At 39.9% G+C, this 23,736-nt stretch overlaps 2 protein-coding genes across 25 annotated transcripts in view; one reads left to right on the top strand and one right to left on the bottom strand.

The window, feature by feature from the left end:
* The window catches only part of DST (dystonin), a 488,734-nt gene that overhangs the window by 299,315 nt on the left and 165,683 nt on the right, over nt 1–23,736 (bottom strand). The window lies entirely within an intron of this gene.
* BAG2 (BAG cochaperone 2) overlaps nt 19,699–23,736 on the top strand; it is a 406,790-nt gene continuing 402,752 nt past the window's right edge. Inside the window, exon 1 of the mRNA XM_077998742.1 lies at nt 19,699–19,709. The gene's annotated coding sequence lies outside the window, so the exon portion shown is untranslated. The remainder of the gene's footprint in view (nt 19,710–23,736) is intronic.

Here is a 23,736-nt window from a genome sequence, read left to right as displayed (position 1 = left end):
CCCTATCTGATACCCTGTAAAGGAGGCTACCCTTGGTTCTGCTTGGTACAGACCAGACACAGAAGTGTCTGTGTGTCTGGCTGGGACACCTCCCAGAGGGGTCATCCTAGCAGGGAGAGGGGGCTCTCTAGCAAGGGATGCAGAGAAGATCACATGGGCCAGGAACAATCAAGACTGCAGGTGGGTGTGGAGCACTAGTGGGAAGCCAAGGGGAAGTCAAATCAATGTGGGACATGGCCTGAGTCACAAGAATAGGCCACAGTTCACTGGTAGCTGACTTAAGAATCAGTGGCCCACAAGGTACCAGGCATCCAAGACAGAAAAGGGGTACAAATCACCCAGCAAGCAGGGGTCCTAAAAGGCAGGATAAAGACGCGGGCAGGAATGAGCACAGTGTTTTCCCCAGAAATGCAAGGTTGCAGAAGCCACATCTCTCTCTCAAGATACGCTGAGAAAAAGAGAGGGAGGGGAGGCTGCCTTCAACAACCACAGAACAAAGATCAGAGGAGACTGTTCGATTTGCCACATCAGACTATGCTTTAAAACAGGTTCAGTGTTAGCACATTTTCTCACTAATCAGAAGGTGAAACTCATAAAGATGACTAGATCAGCCATAAAAGAAAATATTTTCTCTGCATTTCCAAGTTCAATCATGAATTAAATCTTTCAAGCCTAGTACACAGGGCAGAAAAGTTGATTTTATACAGACAACAACAAAGAGTCACAAGAGAAGTATTAACACGACAAAAGCTCTCAGCAACTGTATGTGATACTGGATGAATCAATGCCTTGCAGCAAGCTCAGTCTCATTCCAGAAAGGGCTGAAATACTCATTCAGACTATTTTCATTTTAAAGCAAAGGAACAGAGATGGTTCCAGGAAGAAAAAAAAAAAACACTTTTAGAAAAGCAGGACTTCAAACAATGCAACTTTAAACAACTGAGAAACAGTGACAGATGGCCCTATTATGTATATACTAGAAATGGGATTTATTTTTTTCAGGAAAGCCTTTGAGAGTTGAGGCTAAAACAGTGACAGTCTGTACACGGCATGTCATCTGTCAGTAAACATCAGATGTCCCTACAAACCCAAGTGTTTATAATAATGGGGAAAGAAAGGTTGAAGTTTTATGTGAACACAAACATAAATCACAACATAATAAATGCACAGTAAATGTAATAAATGCAACGTAAATGCACAGTTTCTAACTATTCTGTTTATGGTGCAATATACAGTGTGGCCCAAGTTCTGGCAAACCACATAGCTCTTTTCAAATTGACAGTATAAGGAATATGATGTGAGCTATGGACTCACAACTGTGAGCTGTGCTACATTTCCTAGTAAGAGAAACCCTGATTCTGATGGGGGCACAAGGTAGCCTGGAATAAAACTACACCTCCCCAGCCTTACTTTCATTAACAAAGTTCCAGTAAATGAAATAAAAGCTAACGTGTTATATGGCAGCTTCTAGAAATTTTCTTTGTAAGACATCTGGCATGAGCCCCTTGTCCCTTCTTCCTTCCCTCCTCCTTTCTACCGGCTGGGGACACAGACCCAATGAATATGGCTCAAGCAGCCATCTAGGACCACAAAGCAGCAGCCTAAGTCTGCAGGAACAAGAAGTAAGGAGCCTCTGAGGAGGGTGGTTATAACCATGCCAGTCCTGAACTGCCTCCAGCTGGACTTCTCTCATGTGAGAGAAAAGTAAACTTCCTTCCCTTTAAGTTACTGTTGTTTTGTTTTCATCTGCAAAATAGAACCAATATTAGTCAACCTAATGCCACCCACAAATACAATGTTTTCCAGCAAACCTACTACTAAGAGCTCTTTGAAATGGAAAACTTCCCAGGAGAGAAACAACTACCATTAATACAGCACAAAGTAAAGAACTTGGTATAATCAAGCGCATACAACTGTAGTAGAAACTTTTCCCCATATCCTTGTATCCTTAGCTAGGTGCAAACACACAAGGAATAAATACACATTTCCCCACCTTCCTTGAGCTAGATGTGGCTATGTTCCGGTTAAGATGTGGCCATTGAGATGAGAACAGAAGTGACTGTGCTAATACAGTGCCTTTTTTTGTACTTCTTCCATCCAGATGGCTGGAATGCAGATGTGGTGGTGAAACTTGTAAAAAAAACATGTAAGAATAACACCCTAGATTGCAAAGCAATGTGACAAAAGGAACCTGGGTCCCTGTTTCAGTTACTATTGCTATGTGACAAACCACCCTGGAATTCAACTATGAAAAACAACCATTTTTTATGTTCAAGAATTCTGTAGGTCAGAAATTCAAACCAGGCACAAGGAGGACAGCTTACCTCTGTTCCATGATGTCTGGGCCTCAGCTGGGAACACTCAACAGCTGGGTGGCTTGACCACTGGGGACTGGAATCATCTGTAGGCATCCTCACTCACATGGCTGGTGGCTGACGCTAACTACTGGCTGGAACCTCACTGAAGCAGTCAGCCAGAACACCCACAAGTGTCATCTACATGTGGCCTGACTTTCTCACTGAATGGCAGCTTCAAGGTAGTCAGACTACTTTTGTGGGAATTCAAGGTTCTAAAAGCAACGGACCCAGCAACAAGGCACAGGCTGCATCACCTTTCCTGACCTAACCATGAAAGTCATGTTGTATTCTACTGGTTACAAGAGAGCCAGGTGCCCAACCAGATTCAACCAGAGTGCACAATGGGAAAAGCAGCAAAGAAACTGCACACGTTTTAAAACCTATACAGTGCCTGACCCTGAGCACCATACCAGCCCTGATTGACCTCATAAAGCTGAGCTGCTTATCATCCTGCACTCCCACCTCTGGACTGCTACGTAAGTGGAAATACAAATGATCACTTAAAGCCACTATTATTGTGGGTCACTGTAGCAAATTTATAAAGAATACTTATGTACCCCAATATTTAAAAATAAATCAGGCTGGGCGCAGTGGCTCATGCCTGTAATCCCAGCACTCTGGGAGGCTGAGGTGGGCAGATCACCTGAGGTTAGGAGTTGGAGAGCGTGGCCAACTCCTGTCTCTACTAAAAAGACACAAAAATGAGCCAGGCGTGGTGGCACATGCCTGTAGTCCCAGCTACTCATGAGGCTGAAACAGGAGAATTGCTTTAACCAGGGAGGCAGAGGTTGCAGTGAGCCAAGATCGCACCACTGCACTCCAGCCTGGATGACAGAGTGAGAGACTCCATTCCAATAAATAAACAAACAAACAAACAAACAAACCACATGGAGCAAAAATGTCTATCGCAAGAAACTAATTTTACAACTACAGGAATGACTTTGTAGTTATAATTTATTTGATATTATTAGCTGCTGGCATATTTTTTTCCATTCGAAATTTTTAATGACTATGAGAGACCTCTAATATAATACAATCCCTTTATCAGTCATCTGCATGCTGCCAGTTTCCCTTCCTGGTTTGGTGCACTAAGGGATTTCTGAGCTCAGACAATAAAGATGCTGACACAGCCAAGGAACTGCAGTCTGAAAACAAAGAGTTCCAGATGCGCATGTGAATCTGACTAGATGTGTCCTAAAGCCTCTCATTAAACAGCTACTCCCCATCAAAGACACTACTCTAGGCAAGGCAAAGAGCACTCCTTCCACCTGCCATTCTTGTCCTCTAAGCAAAGTGAGTCCCTGAAGAATCTAATAGTTTCACAGAATCATTTTGTGGTCTAACCATACAGTATGCATTGTATGTGTCAAAATCCTTTTATTTTTTTAAATTAACAAATAATAGGATTTCTATCTCCTTATACCCACTCAAAAAAAAAAAGGAAAGCATATAAAGGATACTTTGGTTCTTCCATGTCCCCCAAAAGCAAAAACAAAAATAACTCTGAGAGGATACAAATTTAAAAGAAAATTGTGCAAGTCTGAACATTTCTAAATATATTCAAAGACACATATCTAACTTTGAAATATGTACCTAGAGGCAAATAATTTAATAGCAAATGCATGGAACGAACTGTTAAGAAATGACACAGGATTAAGCCATGTTTTGGGGTAACATGGGTAAGGACATTAAACAACTTTGAGAATGAATTATTAAAACACACCTTTTAATATATCTTACATAAAACGTATTTAAAATTAGTTTCCAGCATCTCTTAATCCTACTTTATTTTTTGTATGTCTCTCCATCTGTATAAGCCACTAAACTCCAGTAAGATCCACTGTGTAATGATGCTTAATCATCTTCCTTTTTAAACTCTAATGAAAATCAGCTTTCAGATATTTATGAGTTCAGATCTTTTGGTCAGAATTTGGTTAAGTAAATAGCAAGCTGATCAAGCCATAGATAAAGGCATTTGGTGCCAGGGAAATTATAAATACAAGCAAGTATTATATTTGCCCCCAGCTCTTGCCCATAAGGTAGCTGAAAATACATCCTAGATTTTCCCTTATTCTGTCAATATAGGAATTACTACATTGAATACTACTAAACACATCTTTAAAGTAATAAAAGGTAGCATTTGCTAAGCACTTATTATATGCCAGGAACTGTTTTGAGTACTTTTCATGTATTAAAGTCATCAGATCCTTCAATAACAACATAAAGCGGATAGTATAATTAAATCTCCCTTTTATGGATGAGACTGAGATTAAACAAAAAAAAAAGTGTAGTGAAACTGCACAGACAACTCATGTGGTGGTTTTAAAATATGTCCACACATGGAAACGTCTCCCTTCAAGAGCTAATTCCAATCACTGTGCATGTAGGGACACTAACTAATGGAATATAACTAAAGCAACTATGTTACAGTTCTGAGACTAGGTCATAAAAAGCAATGTGGTTTCTTTCTTGCTTTCTAGATCACTTACCCTGGGGGAAGCCAGTTGCCCTGTCTCCAAGGAACTTAAACAGCACTGTGGAGAGGCCCATGTGGCAAGGGAGGTCCTCCTGCCCTCTGCCAGTGAGTGAGCCATCTTGGAGGCAGGTCCTCTAGCCCCAGTCAAGCCTTCAGAGGACAGCAGCCCTGGGCAACATCTTAACTTTAACCTTACCCTCACTTAAGCCATTCCCAAATTCCTGATCCACAGAAAGAGTTATTAAACGTTTACTGATTTAGTTGCCAAGGGGGAGGCAAATTGTTATACGGCTAGAAATAACTAGCCCAGCTAACAAGTGACTGAGCCAGGATCAAACCCAAGCAGTCCAGTACTGAAAGCTGCTACTGGTCAGGTAAATGCACACCATATATTATGTTGGTGCAAAAGTAATTGTGATTTTTATCATTGACAATAGTTAGGAATTTAACCAAGCTATAATTTGACTAAACACCACAAATGTTTCCAAATTCCAACTACACAAATTAAACAGGCATAGTAGAGTGGTTCTCAGCCCTTCTCAACATTAAAATCATTTGTACAACTTCCTACAGATGCCTGGGTTTCATCCTCAAAGAGTAAACAGGCCTAGGGTTGGGTCTTAGCATCTTAACCTCAGGTTGGGAACCTATTTTTAAAAAAATGACAAGCTTGAATTCTCACAACTGTGCTCAAATTTCCTTCTGACAACTAAGATAAAGATTAATCGGTTCTACTCACTTGATACTTCAAGTCAAAAGAGAAGAACTTACATCACAATCACTTTTTATCAAATAATTATATATAGAAACTTGATTTATGAATCTGAATACAGCTTTTGCTTTCAGTACACACTAGCAGTTATTTAGTGCACCTTACAGCTGAGTATCCAAAACCCCAAAAGCAATTTCTATTAGTTAATCAATCTTCTGCCTCATCATGGCACAGATGTCAACTTTAAACAAGACTCCAGAATTTTTTTTTTTTTTTTTTTTTGAGACAGAGTTTTGCTCATGTTGTCTAGGCTGGAGTGCAATGGTGAAATCCTGACTCACCACAACCTCTGCCTCCCGGGTTCAAGCAATTCTCCTGTTTCAGCCTCCCGAGTAGCTGGGATTATAGGTATGTGCCACCACGCCTGGCTAATTTTCTGTATTTTTAGTAGAAACACGGTGTATCCATGTTGGTTAGGCTGGTCTCAAACTCCTGACCTCAGGTGATCCACCCACCTTGGCCTCCCAAAGTGCTGGCGTGCCGGGCAAGACTCTAAAAATTTTAAAACAGTTTCACATAACTTAAAAGTGAGAAGGGGCTTTAGAAATCATCTCAGAATGGCCCACTTGCCTTCACCCAGGCCCCCAAAAATTTACAAAGCAGAGGTGGGCTTCAAAAGCAGCTCCTCCAGAGTCCAGCTCCAGTGTTGCTATCTGGAAATTGTGAATGGCTGCCTGCACTCACAATTAGTACTGTATCCCTTGATATTATCTGTGCACTTCTGCCTCCCTTTCTTAACTATACACTTATTTAAAGACAAGAATGCTATCATAACTTTTGTAGTCCCCTTCTTTCACTACCACAGTTTCATTTAAGAGTCAACCAGTAACTGTTTGCTTAACAGAACAATGTAAAATACCTGCACAGTTACTTTCCCTTCATCTCTTTCTTTACCTCTACACATATTTTTGGATTTTGAAATGTGAGATGCTTTTTGCTTGATTAGTTTATTGCACTCATTCAATAAGAACTTATTTTAACAACCACTTTGTACTATACCATAGGTAAAATAAATTTATGAGAACATTACTTTTTTTTTCTTTTGAGATGGAGTTTCACTCTTGTTACCCAGGCTGGAGTGCAATGGCTTGATCTCAGCTCACTGCAACTTCTGCCTCCCCAGTTCAAGCAATTCTCTTACCACAGTCTCCTGAGTAGCTGGGATTAAAGCCATGTGCCACCACACCCAGCTAATTTTGTATGTTTAGTGGAGATGGGGTTTCACCATGTTGGTCAGGCTGGTCTCGAACTCCTGACCTCAGGTGTTCCACCCATCTCGGCCTCCCAAAGTGCTGGGATTATAGGTGTGAGCCACAGCACCTGGCCGAGAACACCACCTTTATAGAAAGCATTTTCTCCTTGTTCACCTCAGGGATTTGGCATACATGACCATGTGTTCTAGTTTTCTCCTTACATATTTCAGGTATATCCATATAAGCATTAATTCACGCCTCGGCTTCCTGATTACTTACCTAATAAGTCAAAGCGTTGCTTCTTTATGCCTGGATCAAGTCCAACATGTCCCAGCTTTTCTCTATGATTAATTACTTTAAAAATACAGGGATGGGCCGGGCATGGTGGCTCACGTGTGTAATGCCAACACTTTGGGATGCCGAGGCGGGGGGATCACCTGAGGTCAGGAGTTCCAGACCAGCCTGGCCAACGTGGTGAAATCTCGTCTCTACTAAACATACAAAAATTAGCCAGGCATGGTGGCACGCACCTGTAGTCCCAGCTACTCAAGAGGCTGAGGCACAAGAATCACTTGAACCCAGGAGGTAGAGGTTTCAGTGAGTTGAGATCACGCCACTGTACTCCAGCCTGGGTGATAGAATGAGAGTGCTCTTAAAAAAAAAGAAATATATATATAAAAAATATATGTGTGTATATATATACACACACACACACAAACACATATAGGGATGGGTGGTGGTGGCAGGGAGAAAACCAAAGGATGTGCCTAGCAAATTACCATTTGTCTTAAGGAATGCTGGTCCAATCCCACAAGGAACTCTAGTCCTACATCATCTCCAGTTTTCAGTTTGAGAATGTACTTAGACGAAGTACACGATGACCTAAGGTTTGGAAATATTTCTGTTCTCTAGTGTGGAGAGCTCACTCCAATGAAACTACATACTATAAATATACAGATTAATATGCAATAGTCCAACCTATCTGTAGTAATAGTCCAGTAATTAAGTATAGTATTAAGTCTGCAGTCAAAATTCATCTACCTGTTTCTGAGCACCCTTCCTCACAGTCAAAATCTTTTCCTAGTGTGCGCATGTACACACACACACACACACACACAGCCTCAGATGTCTCTGGAGGAGACACCAACCCTGCTTTGACCATTTCTACCTAGACAAGGGCCTCTGTGAAACTCTATGCCCAGTTTTCCTATGCTCCCCAGTGGCTAAACTGAAAAATGCAAGTCACCAACAAGCAAAGCAACAAGCACATTCTCTAAAATGTTTTCTCTTCAAACCACCATAAGAGCAAATACCATATGCTATTCTGCTTGGTTGGTAGCCTTTTCTTTTACTTCCTTTGGTCAGTTTCAATATTCTGCAATTTCTGGAGCCCCACGACATGCTGCTTGACTTTCTACACTCCCTTTGCACTAGTATCCTAGGATCCCCTGGCTGCAGGGTCATGTCTGTTTACTCATCTAGCTCCCTAACTTCACTCATCTAGCTTTGCCTAATGGCAAAACTTGAGAGCAATGACCTTGTTTCATGTATCTTTGTATCTGCAGCAGTAAACACACTGCCTTGCTGACAGAAGACATTCAAAATATTTATGGAAAGAAAGAAGAAAATTTTAAAAAGAAGGAGTGGGAAGAACATTAGAAAGAAGGATGTTAGGCGGGGCATGGTGGCTCATGCCTATAATCCCAGCATTTTGGGAGGCCAAGGTGGGTGGATCACCTGAGGTCAAGAGGTCAAGACCAGCCTGGCCAACATGGTGAAACATAATCTCTACAAAAATACAAAAATTAGCCAGGCATGATGGCGGATGCCTGTAATCCCAGCTACTCAGGAGGCTGAGGCAGAATCGCTTGAACCCGGGAGGCAGAGGTTGCAGTGAGCCAAGATCATGCCATTGCACTCCAGCCTGGGCGACAGAGTGAGGAAGGAAGGGAGGGAGGGAGGGAGGGAGGGAGGAAGGGAAGGGAAGGGAAGGGAGGGAGAGAGGAAGTTAGAAAAGAGATAGGAAAAGGAAGAAGCAATAGGCACTAACTTCAGGCTCAGGAAATCTGTGTATGATTGCCTGCTACTTGCTAGCCATAAGAGTAGGAATAACTTATTCAGTGGTTCCAGTTTCTTATCTATAAGATTACTGGACTATAGTCTATAATCCCTGAAACCCCATAACCTCTAGATTCTAACATCCTATTGTTTTATACAAAGTCCACCATGCTTGTGAAAGTCACCATGACAAACACCCATTTTCTTTTTTTTTTTTTCAAACACCTATTTTCAATGATATTTTCAAAAGCAAAGCATTGACCTTCTTTACTAGTTTCTGCAGATATCATTTGCCCCCAATTTTATGTTTTGAAATATTTTGAATTTCATAACAAATACTGAAATGCAGTAATAGAACTTGCAAGTGTTATCAAATTACTATTCTAGAATCATAAGAAGTCACTCAAGGAAGAAGTCAGGTGGAAACTAGAACTGCCAATTAAGAGAATGAATTCCAATCAACCATAGTAGAAATAATGCAGGGAACACACGCATGCCAGGATATCATAAAGGAGAAGACTGTAAAATAAACATACAGTGCAGAGGTGAGATATGCAAGAGATTTCTGGTTTTCCTTGAGGCGGAGGTGATGAGAGGCGGCAGAAAGCAATCTGTGCTTAGAGAACAGAGATGTTAAGATGAATGGAGAAGTATGAGTTATGAGATATAAGAGAGATCTTGAGGTACTGCCAGACAGACTCAAGTTAAAGCAATTACTAGCGTCTGGAAGAAGTCTCCAAAGAGTTTACTGAGACTTCAGTTATTGGTCCCTGACAACTATCAGGAATGGAGCTATGACGGCCTTTTCTTCAACTTTCCTAAGCAGGAAAACAAAGGCATCTCTACCTCCCAAAAACTCAAAAATTTTAAACATTCTAAAAACACCTAAATAACATTTCCTCTAAAGATTTAGCAAATTTGGTTTTGGGTTCTTTGTGTTTACTTGAACTATATGTGGGCAAAGAGAATCTGAGCAAAAGGATTAGTCCTACTTAGCTAGTCAAACGCACAACTTAGTATTCTTACACTACAGCCTCATGGGATCAAAACCCAATCCATCCACTCTAACTGTGAAAGTTGAGCCTTACCTTGATTAATTGAAGCATGGATTCACATTTTGTAGAAAGCTTACATGCCTGAGACTTTAAGTCAAAGTCAATTTGCTTAATACAATTTCTATGATACAGTATAAAAAGCATGTTCTTACAAAACAAGAACACATGAGTATAATCTCTCCCATGTCCATGACGTTTCCAGATCATGAATGTGACCACTGTTTGCTGACAATGCATTCTTTCAACAAGTAGTTTCTGAGCACTTACTGCATGCCAAGTACTAACCAGGCTAGGTGCTGAGATACAAAGATGGGTAAAACAGATCAGGCTTTGATAAGCTGGCTATCACGTTGTTTGGGAAGACAGCACTGCTGTCTTTCTAAAGCTTGCAGTTTCTCATCAGACATACAAGGCCTTTCTCTGCAATTGCTGTGGTATCTTTTTTTTTTTTTCTTTTTGAGATGGAGTCTCACTCTGCCACCCAGGCTGGTGTGCAGTGGCATGATCTCGGCTCACTGCAACCTCTGCCTCCCAGGTTCAAGTGATTCTCCCGCTTCAGCTTCCCGAGTAGCTGGGATTACAGGCACATACCACCATGCCCAGCTAATTTTTTGCAGTTTTAGTACAGTCAGGCTTTCACCATGTTGGTCAGGCTGGTCTCGAATTCCTTACCTCAGGTGATCCAACCGCCTCAACCTCCCAAAGTGCTGGGATTACAGGCGTGAGCCACTGCACACAGCCTTGCAGTACCTTTAATAGTTCTGATTATACAGGGAAACCCCAATTCTCTTAACCTAGAAACACAAGTGGACAACCTGTGCTTTAAAAATCTAATGAGTCAGTGTTTTTTTTCTATTTTGACTTGGCTTATGCCCTTAAGCTACTCATAAATAACACAGCAAGGAAACCTATTTATACCACCACAAGCAGCTGCAGCTTGTCAAAAAATCAATGAATTTTCTAAAAACATTTCCTTGGCTTGGTTTCAGTTTTCAGTTCATTTTATAAGGTCATCAGCTAGAGATCAGGTAAGATCTAATGAATCAGCATTCTTGCACACAACTAATGCTCTATCAGTCTCAACTTACATATTCATACATTTTTTTAAAACTAATGTTTATTGAAAACCTACTATACTTTATGAGTTGAAGATACACTGGTAAACAAAACAAAGAGCCCTGCCAATGTAGAATTAAATTCTAACAAAAAGAGAAACAGCAAGCAATAATAATAAAAATAACAAGTAGGCCGGGAGCAGTGGCTTACATCTGTAATCCCAATACTTTGGGAGGCCAAAGTGGGCAGATCACTTGAGGTCAGGCGTTCAAGACCAGCCTGACCAACATGGCGAAATACCGTCTCTACTAAAAATACAAAAATTAGCGTGGCATGATGGTGCACATCTGTAATCCTAGCTACTCGGGAAGCTGAGGTACGAGAATTGCTTGAACCCAAGGGGCAGAAGTTGCAGTGAGCTGATATCGCACGACTGTACTCCAGCCTGGGTGACACAGCGAGACCCTGTAAGTAAATAAGTATTAGAAGATGTTCAAAGTAATGATGGCTGTGAAATAAAACAGAGCAGGTTAAGAGAAATTGAGGGTGTGGAGGTTGAGGGACAAGTGAGAGGCAAGACGGAATTTTAAATAAAATGATCAGAGACTCCCCATTGAGAAGGGGGCATTTGAATAAGACTTGAAAGAGATGAAGGAGTTAGCCATACAGATATCTGGAAGAAAGACATTCAGATAAAGCCAACAGCCACAGCTACAGACCTAAGACAGGATATGCCTGGTATACTCAAACAAGAACATGGAAGCCATTAGGTATGAAATAAAGAGACCAAGAGAAAAAGTATTAAAAGATGAAGCTAAAGAAGTAACAGAAGAGCCAGGTGCCGTAAGATCATATAAGCCATTTCAAAGGTCTTCAATTTGATTCTCACTAAAATAGGAAGCCACTAGAGGGACCTGAGGCAAAAGAATAATAGACCTGACTTGTGTTTAAAAAGGTAACTATTGTGTACTGAGAAAGTTTCTCAACACAGAAAATTTACCAAGTGCTTATTTCTAAGGTATAAAAAATTATTCCAACCTAGCATAGACAACACTATACTGGAAAATAACAAGTTGAAGGGCTAATATTACCCCATTTCAATACCTATGACAAAGCTACAGTTGTCAGGACAGTGTGGTTTTGGCAAAAGAAAAGTCGAACAAAGGAATATAACAGAGGGCCCAGAAATAGACCCACATAAATTTAGTAGTGATCTTTGACGGAAAAGCAAAAGCAATTCAACAGAGAATGGATAATCTTTTCAACAAATGGTGCTGGAACAACTGGACATCCATACGCAAAAAATATACAAATTTAGGCACAGACCTTACACCTTTCACAAAAAACTCAAAATGAAATGTAAAATTCAAAACTATAAAACTTTGGGAAGATAACATAAGAGAAAATCTAGATAACTCTCGATTTGGTGATGAATTTTTAAATACAATATCAATATTATGATCCATAAAAGAAAAAACGTGGTGGGTTGGATTCATTAAAATTAAAAAACCTCCACCCTGCAAAAGACACTGTTAAGAAAATGAAAAGATAAGCCACAGACTGAGAGAAAATATTTGCAAATCATGGCTGCGCAAGGTGGCTCACACCTGTAATCCCAGCACTTTGGGAAGCCAAGGCAGGCGGATCACGAGGTCAGGAGATCTAGACCCTCCTGGCCAACATGGTGAAACCCCATCTCTACTGAAAATAAAAAACTTAGCAGAGCATAGTGGAACCAGAGAGTCAGAGGCTGCAGTGAGCCGAGATCACGCCACTGCATTCTGGCCTGGTGACAGAGCAAGACTCCATCTCAAAAAAAAAAAAATCATGTATATGATAAAAGACTAGTATCCAAAATATGCAAAGAAATCTTAAAAAATCATAAGAAAGCAAACAACTCAGTTTAAAAGTGGGCAAAAGATCTGAACAGACAGTTTACTAAAGGAAATATACACTAGGCAAATAAGCATATAAAACAATGGTCAACAACGTATTAGAGAATTGCAAATTAAAACAACATGAGATACCACTACACACCTATTGGAATGTCTAAAATCTAAAAAGATTACAACACCAAATGCTGGCAAGGAGGTGGAGCAACAGAAACTCCCTTTGATTGATGGTGGAAATACAAAACAATACAGCCACTTTGAGTAGTTTCTTACAAAGCTAAACATAGTCTTACCATGTAATTCAGCAATTACACTTCAAGGCATTAACCCAAATGACGTGAGAAGAAGAAGGATACAGGAACTCTGTACTTTCTGCCAATTTTTCTGTAAACCTAAAACTGCTCTAAAAGTCTATTAATAAGAAAAACTGGTCAGGCACGGTGGCTCATGCCTGTAAGCCTTGCACTTTGAGAGGACGAAGCAGGTGGATTAATTAAGTCCAGGAATTCGGGACCAGCCTGGGCAACATAGGGAAACCCCATCTCTACAAAAAAATATAAAAACTAGCCATGTGTAGTGGTGGGGACCTGTAGTCCCAGCTACTCAGGAGGCTGAGGCAGGAGAATCGTCTGAGCCCAGGAGGTCAAGGCTGCAGTGAGCCAAGATCACACCACTGCACTATAGCCTGGATAACTGGAGTTGCCAGCTGAGACCCTGTTTCACAAAGAAGGAAAAAAACAATGTATTCCTGTCCACAAAAAGCTTATACTCTTATTACTTTATTATCCATACTCTGCCCACTTCCAAAATGGGGTTAAGATAACACATATAAAAAGGATACTAAAAGTAGAAACAAAATATCAAAAATCATGTGCAATGAAATCAATACAGCTACATCAAAATTTTGGCTAAAGAGCTACTAATTGATGTTCCTTTGCTGACTTCCTTCAGTCAAGCCTCACTATATGCTCTCATTGCATATGAATCTGCCCTTTAGAGCATCCATTCCAGTGTTATAACTTTATCAGTGTCTGCCCCCAACACCACACTCCTAAGGAGCAGATAAGGGAGTTTAATGATGCAATAGTAACCAGGAAACCATCAAGTTGGTAAAGAAACTGAGGTATGGAGAAATTAGACAAATCATGAAAAGTCTCACTTAAAAATGGTATAGCCAGGATTTCAACATTTGGTCTGTTTGACTCCCAGGCCTCATGGTAGTGGTGTTACACCACAAAGTACGATATAATTTTTGTACCTAAAGTTATCTTCAAGTTGTAAAAGGCAGTGACTAAATAATTTAGCTAAGCTGAAAATCAGCTGAACTTAATTTAAAAAGATCATAATTTCTCCTAATTTCAAACCCTGCTAATACAATAAAACCCAGGGTGTGGGGTGCCCTATTTTATTCCACGCATCCACCCAGAGCTGGGGGCTCTGGTTCACTACTGGATAAACCAAAAGTTGGCATCCTCAGTCAATTTACCTGAGTGCTGCAACTTAATAAGGGCTTGAAATGGTGAACCACGATTTTTTCCAGACTAGTTTTTGCTACACCTGTAAAATGGGACTCTTACAGTAAAACCTGCTGCCTTTTAAAATGAAAACAAAGGGGCCAGGCACGGTGGCTCACGCCTGTAATCCCAACACTTTGGGAGGCCGAGATGGGTGTATCGCCTGAGGTCGGGAGTTTGAGACCAGCCTGACCGACATGGAGAAACCCCATCTCTACTAAAAATACAAAATTACCCACGCGTGGTGGCACATGCCTGTAATCCCAGCTACTCGGGAGGCTAAGGCAGGAGAATCGCTTGAACCTGGGAGGCTGAGGTTGCAGTGAGCCGAGATTGCGCCATTGCACTCTAGCCTGGGCAACAAGAGCTAAACTCCAACTCAAAAAAAAAAATGAAAACAAAGAAAAATCCAGCAAGGAACCTAAATCATCAAGGAGTAAAGTAGGAAACTGAGAAAAGCTCTATTTATAAACATATCTCTTCTGGTCAATATAAACACAGTCTTAGAGCTACCACATCCCAAAATAATTTATCTTTAAAAAAAAAAAAAAAAAAAACTCGGGTTATACAATTACTAGGAGGAATCTTAACTATATTCCCTTTATATAAGTCTCTTTAAAAGGGAATGGAATCATAAACATTACCTTAGAAACCTGAGTATTACTTTAGAAGTTCATAAATTCTTTAACACGGGGCCCCCAGTTCAGGCTAATGATAATCCTCACACTAGTATGTGACTAAAATTGTCTGCAAAGAGCAGTTGTCCAACTGACATTCTGAATCTGTCTGTAATATAATAGGTAAAGAATGTGGTGTCATTTAAGGAGACACTATAATTTCCTGTACTGAATGCAGAGTATGAAAATGTTGCTGTAATATTATTTTTTTCTAACATTTCTAAATATATAAAGCATCATCTAATAGACACAAAAGCCTTGATCAAAATATTTAGGTATATATTTTATTATTGACTACTTATGGACAAGACGGTGAGGCTCCATTCTCCTATCTAAAAAATTAGAAATACCTGGACATTGTTTGCCATGAATACAAAGTGCACACATGTAAGAGCAAAATCAATCACAACTACAGAGAAAAAATTGCATCAAACACTAGAAATCATTAACAGTTTTTGGATCATAGCTCTCTGCAAGAATCTGATGAACCCTGTGGTCTTTTCTTCTAAATGCACACAGTACATGTATGTACACAAAACTGTACCTACAAACTTAGAAAGCACCTGACCTTTTACCTCAGCCCCAAAATTTCTAACCGGGAGTAAAATCCCTTTATAACATTGCATTGAAGAGTCACTAGACTTGTACTTTGGCCTCTAAGACATGGGCAGAATGACTTATACATAAAGTATTAATACTCCCGTAAGAAAATAAAAGAATACCAGAATTACTTATAAAAGGTTCTTCAAAAGGGAAACTGAAATAAAAGTAGGGAAGAGTAACACCCTAGCATGTGGGGACCAGGTTATTTTAGACATGAGGATTGAGTAATGCCAAGAAAGCTGACATGTCAAAATCTCAACTTTTAAAACAGGTATATTTTTAGGCTTCTTTAGCAGGCTTTGGTTATGTAAGTGCTTAACCATTTGGTAAAGCCAAATGTCAAATTTACATACAAAAACACTTAAATTTTTCAATATAACATCTAAATTATTTCATGTGATGGAAAATAAGAATTAAAAATACATGTTACTTATTAGCTGAATCATAGGCAGAAGTTTCTTAAAGTGATGTTTTTATGTGATGATACTGCCTGTACTAGAGGAGCGTGGGGCAAGAGACTGCGTGGCAGAGCAGAAACGGCACTCACTGCAAGCCAACTCTCTTCAATCTGCTCCTAGAACTGCAACTGATCAGCCATGTGACTCCGATCAAGTCATTATCTTTTGGCATCCCAATTTTTAAAACCTATGAAGTTAAAGGAATGCACTATATGACCTTTAAAACTGCTAATTATTTTATTCTAAAGTCATCTAAGAGTATATCAAAAGTAAACAAGAATCAGGGTCAATTAGTGGAGCAGAACAATTAAAATCACAAGTAGTTTTCATTAGAGGTTATCCCACAACAACATTTCACACATGAGTGAAAATTCCTCAGGAACGCTGCTGTCACAAATATTTTGTCCTTCAGAGTCGCTGTGGTAGCCAGCCTCCAGGAGGACTCCCAGTAATCCCCACCTCTGTTATGCACATCCTTACACAGTCTCCTCTCACAGTGCACTAGGGTTGTCATTGTGACCACTGGGCAAAAATGGTATGTTACTTCCAAGATTGGGTTATAAAAGACAAAATCTTCAGCCTGGGTGCCTACTCTCCCTCACTCTTGATTTCTTGTTCTGGGGAAAGCATGCTGTCACGTGGTGAGCTTGCTTGTGGCTTCTGGCCAACAGCAAGCAAGGAACTGAGGTGGACCAACAAGCATGTAAGCCTGAAAACAGATCCACTAACTCTGCTGAGCCTTGAGATGACTACAACACCTTGACTGCCACCTGATGGGAGACCCTGAGCCCAAAACATACAGCTGAACAATTCCTAGATTCCTGTCCCTCAGAAACTGTGATACAGCAAATATTTATTGTTTTAATCTAGTAGCTTTTGGGGTAATTTGTTATACAGCAACAGGTAATGGATACAGTCATTTTTTATTCTTTTCTTTTTTTAGCTTCTTGGACCTTATAAGTTATTGGTCCAGATTTATTTAGTTCTTTCACCCTGTCTCTTATATAACTACTCTCTATACATATACTTTTTTCATTTCCTTTGCAACCACTCAGATTTAGGTCACCTGAATCTTACTATTACAAATACCACAAAAGACTATACCACTAAGTCAAGAATCCCAAATTCAAATATATATGAGATGTTCAGGCAATGTGAAGTGGGACAGTGGTGAATATCAGGATGAATGTGCCTTCTTAGGGTGTTGTCTTCTGCTCAACCCCAACCAATTATTGCCATGTGAGCATGTGGGCCCAGTGTTGCCAGATCACCTGCTTTTCTACGAAGACCCTAAACTCTCTATTTCCATGATATTTCTCAATTTTTGAATATTGGCTTAAAATTGTTACAGTGTATAGCACAAAATATATCTACCATCTGGACTCAGCCTGTGAGCCACCAACTTCCAGCCTCTACTCTAAATCATTCTTCCTAGAATTTCTCTCAGGCCGGGCGCAGTGGCTCACGCTTGTAATCCCAGCGCTTTGGGAGGCCGAGGTGGGTGGATCATTTGAGGTCAGGAGTTCAAGACCAGTTTGGCCAACATGGTGAGACCCTGTCTCTACTAAAAATACAAAAAACAGTGAGGCGTGGTGGTATGCCCCTGTAATCCCAGCTACCTGGGAAGCTGAGGCAGGAGAATCACTTGAAGCCAGAAGGTGGAGGTTGCAGTGAGCTGAGATGGCACCACTGCACTCCAGCCTGCGTGACAAAGTGAGATTCTGTCTACAAAAAAAAAAAAAAAAAATTTCTCAGATCTTGATTCCTCTGCTCAAAACATTTAATACTTATCCATGACTATCCATGGTTCTCTAACTGAGAAAGCTGACACTCACATACCTCTTCAATCTACCTGACCCAAACTTACCTCTCCAGCCTTATAGTCTCTACTGAAATGTTCTGTTATGGCAGACAGGCCTATCCAACACTCTCTAAAAAAGTCATTTCCCACCCACAATGTTCCAGCCAACTTGCCCCATCTATGCCCTACCCATAGCTTAAAACCAAACCAAATATCACTTCCTCAGGTAAGACTTCCCTGACAGCCCGTCGTCCACTAAAATCCTGCAACAAACTACAGTCAAGATATTCATTTAGCCATTCACCACATATCAGTTCAATGGCTCTTTTACTGCCATCTCGAACTTTTCTTTGAACCCTGCATGTTTATCTTTTCAGACATTTATATTGTTCACTAACTATGATGAAATATGCTATCTATAACATGCTGAATTCAGTTCACTTCAAACCATAATTACAGAACACCCAGAAGTCATCACCTACTAAATTCTGTGCAAAAGATTATACAAAGAAGAAATACAAGGCTAGGCATGATGGCTCACGCCTGTAATCCCAGAACTTTGGGAGGCCGAGATGGGCGGATCACCTGAGGTTGGCCTGACCAAAATGGAGAAACCCCATCTCTACTAAAAATACAAAATTAGCTGGGCATGGTGGTGCATGCCTGTAATCCCAGCTACTCAGGAGGCTGAGGTAGGAGAATCGTTGGAACCCGGGAGGCAGAGGTTGCAGTGAGCCGAGATGGCGTCATTGCACTCCAGCCTGGGCAACAAGAGTGAAACTCTATCTCAAAAAAAAAAAAAAAGGAAAAGAAATAAATACAAATCCCTGATATCCCGAAGTTCACAGATTCTTGCGAAAGCAAGATGCAAACAGCTTCAATAGTACAGTGTAATAAGTTTTGAGGGGAAAATATACAAGAGTAACTAAATTCTCCCAGGAAGAACAGAAAGAACAAGGAAGAGATTATAGTTGAGCTGGGACAGGAAGAACAGTTTACTAAAATAAGCCTCTCCTCATCCTTGTCAGCCAAGGGGCATCCTCTAAACAACCCTAGCAGTCTCCGTTAAACTCAAGCACACCTGCATCCATAGCCAGCATCATTACTATCCACGAACTTTTAGGCTGCTTTGTTTATTTAACCTTGAATATCTCCTTTTTATCTCTAAATGGAACTGTGGCCATAATTACATAAACAATGTGTACCAAAAAGTATTTCACTTACTAACTAAAACTAGGTCTAAGTTTTATAAGGTATGATTTCAAAATAGCAGTATTACTCTTAAAGATAGATGGCAAAACATTTCAAAGGCCCAGTGCTTAGATATTGGTTTCTAATATCAGCTTCCAATAAGAGGAACCAGGGCTCCTTAGAGAAATGGCTGATTGCAGGGTTAGGGGAGGAAATATACAAGATGAGCCTGGAGCACCATTTTGGAATGTCAGAAAAGGAAGGAAGTGCTCAAAAAACAAAGCAATGGAGCATAGCGAAAGCACACAGGAGCAAACTTGAAAGAGCTCCCAATGGCCAAAGCTAGAATAATTTGAGCAACAAAACAAGTAACATAACATTGGATTATAATCCAAAGTATAAATATCCACAAGTCCATATTGACATCAATGAGTGACTGAAGGAATTAAAAAATTAGAGAAGAAAGAAGTTTCCTTCACACAAGAATCCAAATAATTTATGCAGATATTCTCCTCTCAAGGATGTGAAGCTTAATTCCCCATCCCCCAATGTGGGCTGCACTTACAGTGCTTTGCTTCCAAAGAATAATGTAAGTAAGGATGGGGGAGGAAAGACACCTGGCAAACTGTACTGCAGTCAGGTAATCAAGTATAATAACATCACAGTGATGAGTCATGTGGGTAGCACCTACTCTTGATAAGATATGTGAATTGATATGTTAATAATGGCATTTCACCTCTGTGGTCTTCCTTGCAAAGACCCATAACCTCAATCTAACCATAGGAAAAACATCAGATAGACCCAAATTGAAGGACATTCTACAAAATACCTGACCACTACTCCTCAAAACTGTCAAGATCATCACAAACAAGGAAAGTCTAACAAAATGTCACCGACCAGAGAAGACTACAGAGATATGACAATGAAATGTAATGTGGTATCCGAGATAGGATGCCAGAAGGCAAAAAAAAAAAAAAAAAAAAAAAAACAGACATTAAGGAAAAACTAATGATACTCAAATCAAATATGGAATTTAAAGATTATGTACCAATGTTGGTCCATTAGTTATGATACATGTACATACTAATTTAAGATGCTAACAACAGAAGAAATTGGACACAGGGTGTTCAGGAACTATCTGCAATATTTTTGCAACTTTTCTGTTGCAAAGATCTAAAATCTATCCTAAATCTAAATCCATTACTATTTAACACTATTGTAAAATCTAAACTATTCTAAAATTAAAAGTTTATTAATTTTTTTTTAATTTCAAAAGGGTCACATCTTTTGAAAACTTTCCCGAGTGAAAAAGAGGACTCCAGACTTATTAAGATTCATAACAAAAAACATTTTTAAAAAGGCAAACTCTACACCTAAATCATTTATTTTTATTTTCAAAATATTTTTTAAAAACTTACTGGCACTAAACAACCTTCGTCATATCCAGAGATTTTATTTTGAATGGCATTACAAAAGCAAATTATTTAAACATCACAATCAAATCAAGACTTGAATCTCATCAACATACCAGGAAAAGTCAGTTTTGAGGAGACAGACATTGTGACAGCTTAATTTGAAATTTTAACAATTGTAGTAATGGAATACACACACAAAAATACTGTCTGGTCATCCTAACAGGGCCTATTATGTTTTATAGATTAATTGGCTAGAAATTAAAAACGAATACTGCTCATCTTCATGCAGAGATAAAAATGCTTATCTTTACTGCTGATTATTCTTTACTTGGCAGTGGCTCCTAACACTTGACTTGAATTAACCCTGGTTTATCTAAGGAAGTACAAGACATTTATGTTTAAGGCAATCCAACAAATAGGAAACCTTGTTTCTGAATAAACTTTGAATCAACTAAGAATTGAGATAAAATAGATAAGAAGTAAGAGAAATAAGTTAAATAGATGGATAAGAGAAATATGAAGGCAAAAGACGGAGCAAAATATTACCTTTACTACCAATATAACCTAGCTTAGAGAATATTACTTACTATAGGCAAGTAGATGGTTTCCTAACACTAAAGCCCCTTAATTGAAGCCTTACCCTCCCAGTCACAGGCAGTGTAGTATCATGCAAGTGGGACAGCCTGACCCTGTAAAACTTACAGCATGATGGAACAGGCTAAATCATAGACAGCTTGCTCATAAAAGAAAGAGGAAAAAGTGAGTGGTCCAAATAAACCCACTTTCTAATTTCAAACTCACCAATCAGATTCAGCCACTTCCAAAAGGCACAGAAAGGCATAAATATTACACTAATGGGGTCTCTGTCATATGAAGTGAATTATTAGAAATGGGAAAGAAGCATTTCCCACATAGGATTTTTGTTTTTTTTAAGATAGCGTCTTGCTTTGTTGCCCAGGCTGGAGTGCAATGCCATGATCACAGTCCACTGCAGCCTTGACCTCCTGGGCCCAAGCCATCCTCCACCTCACTTCCCAAGTAGCTGGAATACAGGCATACGCCACCACACCTGGATAATTTGGGGGAGTTTTTGTTTTTGTACAGATGGAGTTTCACCATGTTGCCCAGGCTGGTCTCAAGCAATTCACCCACCTCAGCCTCCCAAAGTGCTAGGATTACAGGCATGAGCCATTGCGCCTGGCCTGTAAGGAGTATTTGTAAATGCAAAAGAAGGTCTGAGAAAACTTAAATGTAAATATTCCTTGGTTCAGATATTCCACTGTTACAAATTTATTATATGATGTATAAGCACAAAAATTGAGTAAATCCAAGGAGTGTTTCTACTAGCATAGTTCTTTAAGTCAGCAGTATAAACAAAATCAAGGAATTGGAAGCCTTTCATTCATCTGTCTCCCTAAGCAACACCATGAATTAGGATAAAAACAAATCAAAATTGTCCAGGTTATCATGGTACAGAACGGAGGCAGAAATTTTACAAGAGGATTACAGGTCTGAGGGCCTACTGGTGCCCAGAGTCTTCCTTATTTCTTGATCTTGTTTGTAACTGTTTCCTTACACTTGAGGGAAGCTGAGCAGCTACAGGCTCTATCGGTATTCACATATCGACATTATCACATCTATATTCACATATCAGTATTATCATTCTATTAAACTTTTGTTGTATTATAGTTAACTCTCTGAGGACTCATCTTCACGTCCCTAGCACCTAACTCAGATGCTGTCATTACTGAGTAAAACTGTGTGTTTGTGTGTGCATGCACATAAGTGCACGTGTGTGTATATGTGTGTGTGTCTTTAATTTGTGGGGGGAAAGAAAATTAAAGAGTCTACTTCCAGCGATGATCCATCCCCCCATCTCCAAGTCTTGAATTGTTACAAGATGTAGTCTTTACTGCTTTCAGGTTCACCCATTTCCTAGACATCCCTTGTATTTGACAGATGTGTGTTTGTTCTATTAGCAGATACTAAGCCTGCATTCTTCAGAATTTAACACTAATCCTGTCTGGCCATTTACAATGTTTGACTTCCTGATCACCTCATGATAACAATACCCTAAGAACCTACTTGCTGTTTCCTATGTGTTTATGACCAAGCCCTACGGTTGCTGATTATTACTTCCTTTGATATCATGCCCCTAACATCCCAGTCCCAGTACCTTTTTGTTTTGTTTTTGAGACAGTCTCCCTCTGTCACCCAGGCTAGAGTGCAGTGGCACGATCTGGGCTCACTGCAACCTCCGTCTCCTGGGTTCAAGTGATTCTCCTGCCTCAGCCTCCCAAGTAGCTGGACTATAGGCACCAGCCACCACGCCCAGCTAATTTTTGTATTTTTAGTAGAAACAGGGTTTCAAGTGTTGGTCTCCAATTCCTGACCTCAAGTGATCTGCCTGCATCAGCCTCCCAAAGTGCCGGGATTACAGGTGTGAGCCACCACACTAAGCCCCAGTACCTTTTTAACCTAAGAAGAGCCTATGAAGTGCCAAGTAAAGGATACTGAGAGTCCATCAATGAGGGGACAGAAAATCATCCATCACCTCAATGTGGGCCATGTGATTCCTTTTTAAAATTAATGCATTACATACTCTGAACTAAGGTAATGGCAATAACTAATATTCACTGGATTATTAGTCACCATGTGCCAGGCACTGTTTCAACACATTTACACGCAACAAATAATTTCAGCTCACAATAACCCTACGAAGTAGGTACAATCACTGTTCTCATTTTACTGGAGGCACTGTTCTCATGTACTGGAGGCACAAAAAATGGTCAAACTATCAGAGGATAAGAGAACTGAGAACCACTGAGGGAATGTGAATTCTTATGCTCTCTCAGGAGCATGAGTTGGTAGGATAGACTCTGCATGCTGAGCACGTATAGTGAAATGCACTATAACGGAATGAATAATATTCTATTCATAAAAAAAAATGATGGGTCTATTTATTATCATCTCTTCTTTTATTTCAGATGAGTAAAGTGAAGCTCAAAGAGATGAAGTAATTTAGCCAGGGCCACTCAAACAGAAACTTGACTTCACTTGCAAGTACAGGATTGAGTCCAACAAACTAGACTAAATAGTCTACATTCCTAGACACTATACAAAATGATACAAAATAGCTTGAAGTATTTTATGGGCTGAAGTACTTCAACAGCTAAGACAGGCTGCAATTCTTACCAGGTTTGGCATGGACAAATATG

Source organism: Macaca mulatta, chromosome 4, assembly GCF_049350105.2.
Source record: "Macaca mulatta isolate MMU2019108-1 chromosome 4, T2T-MMU8v2.0, whole genome shotgun sequence".
NCBI lineage: Eukaryota > Metazoa > Chordata > Mammalia > Primates > Cercopithecidae > Macaca > Macaca mulatta.
This window is presented reverse-complemented; position numbering and strand designations above follow the sequence as displayed.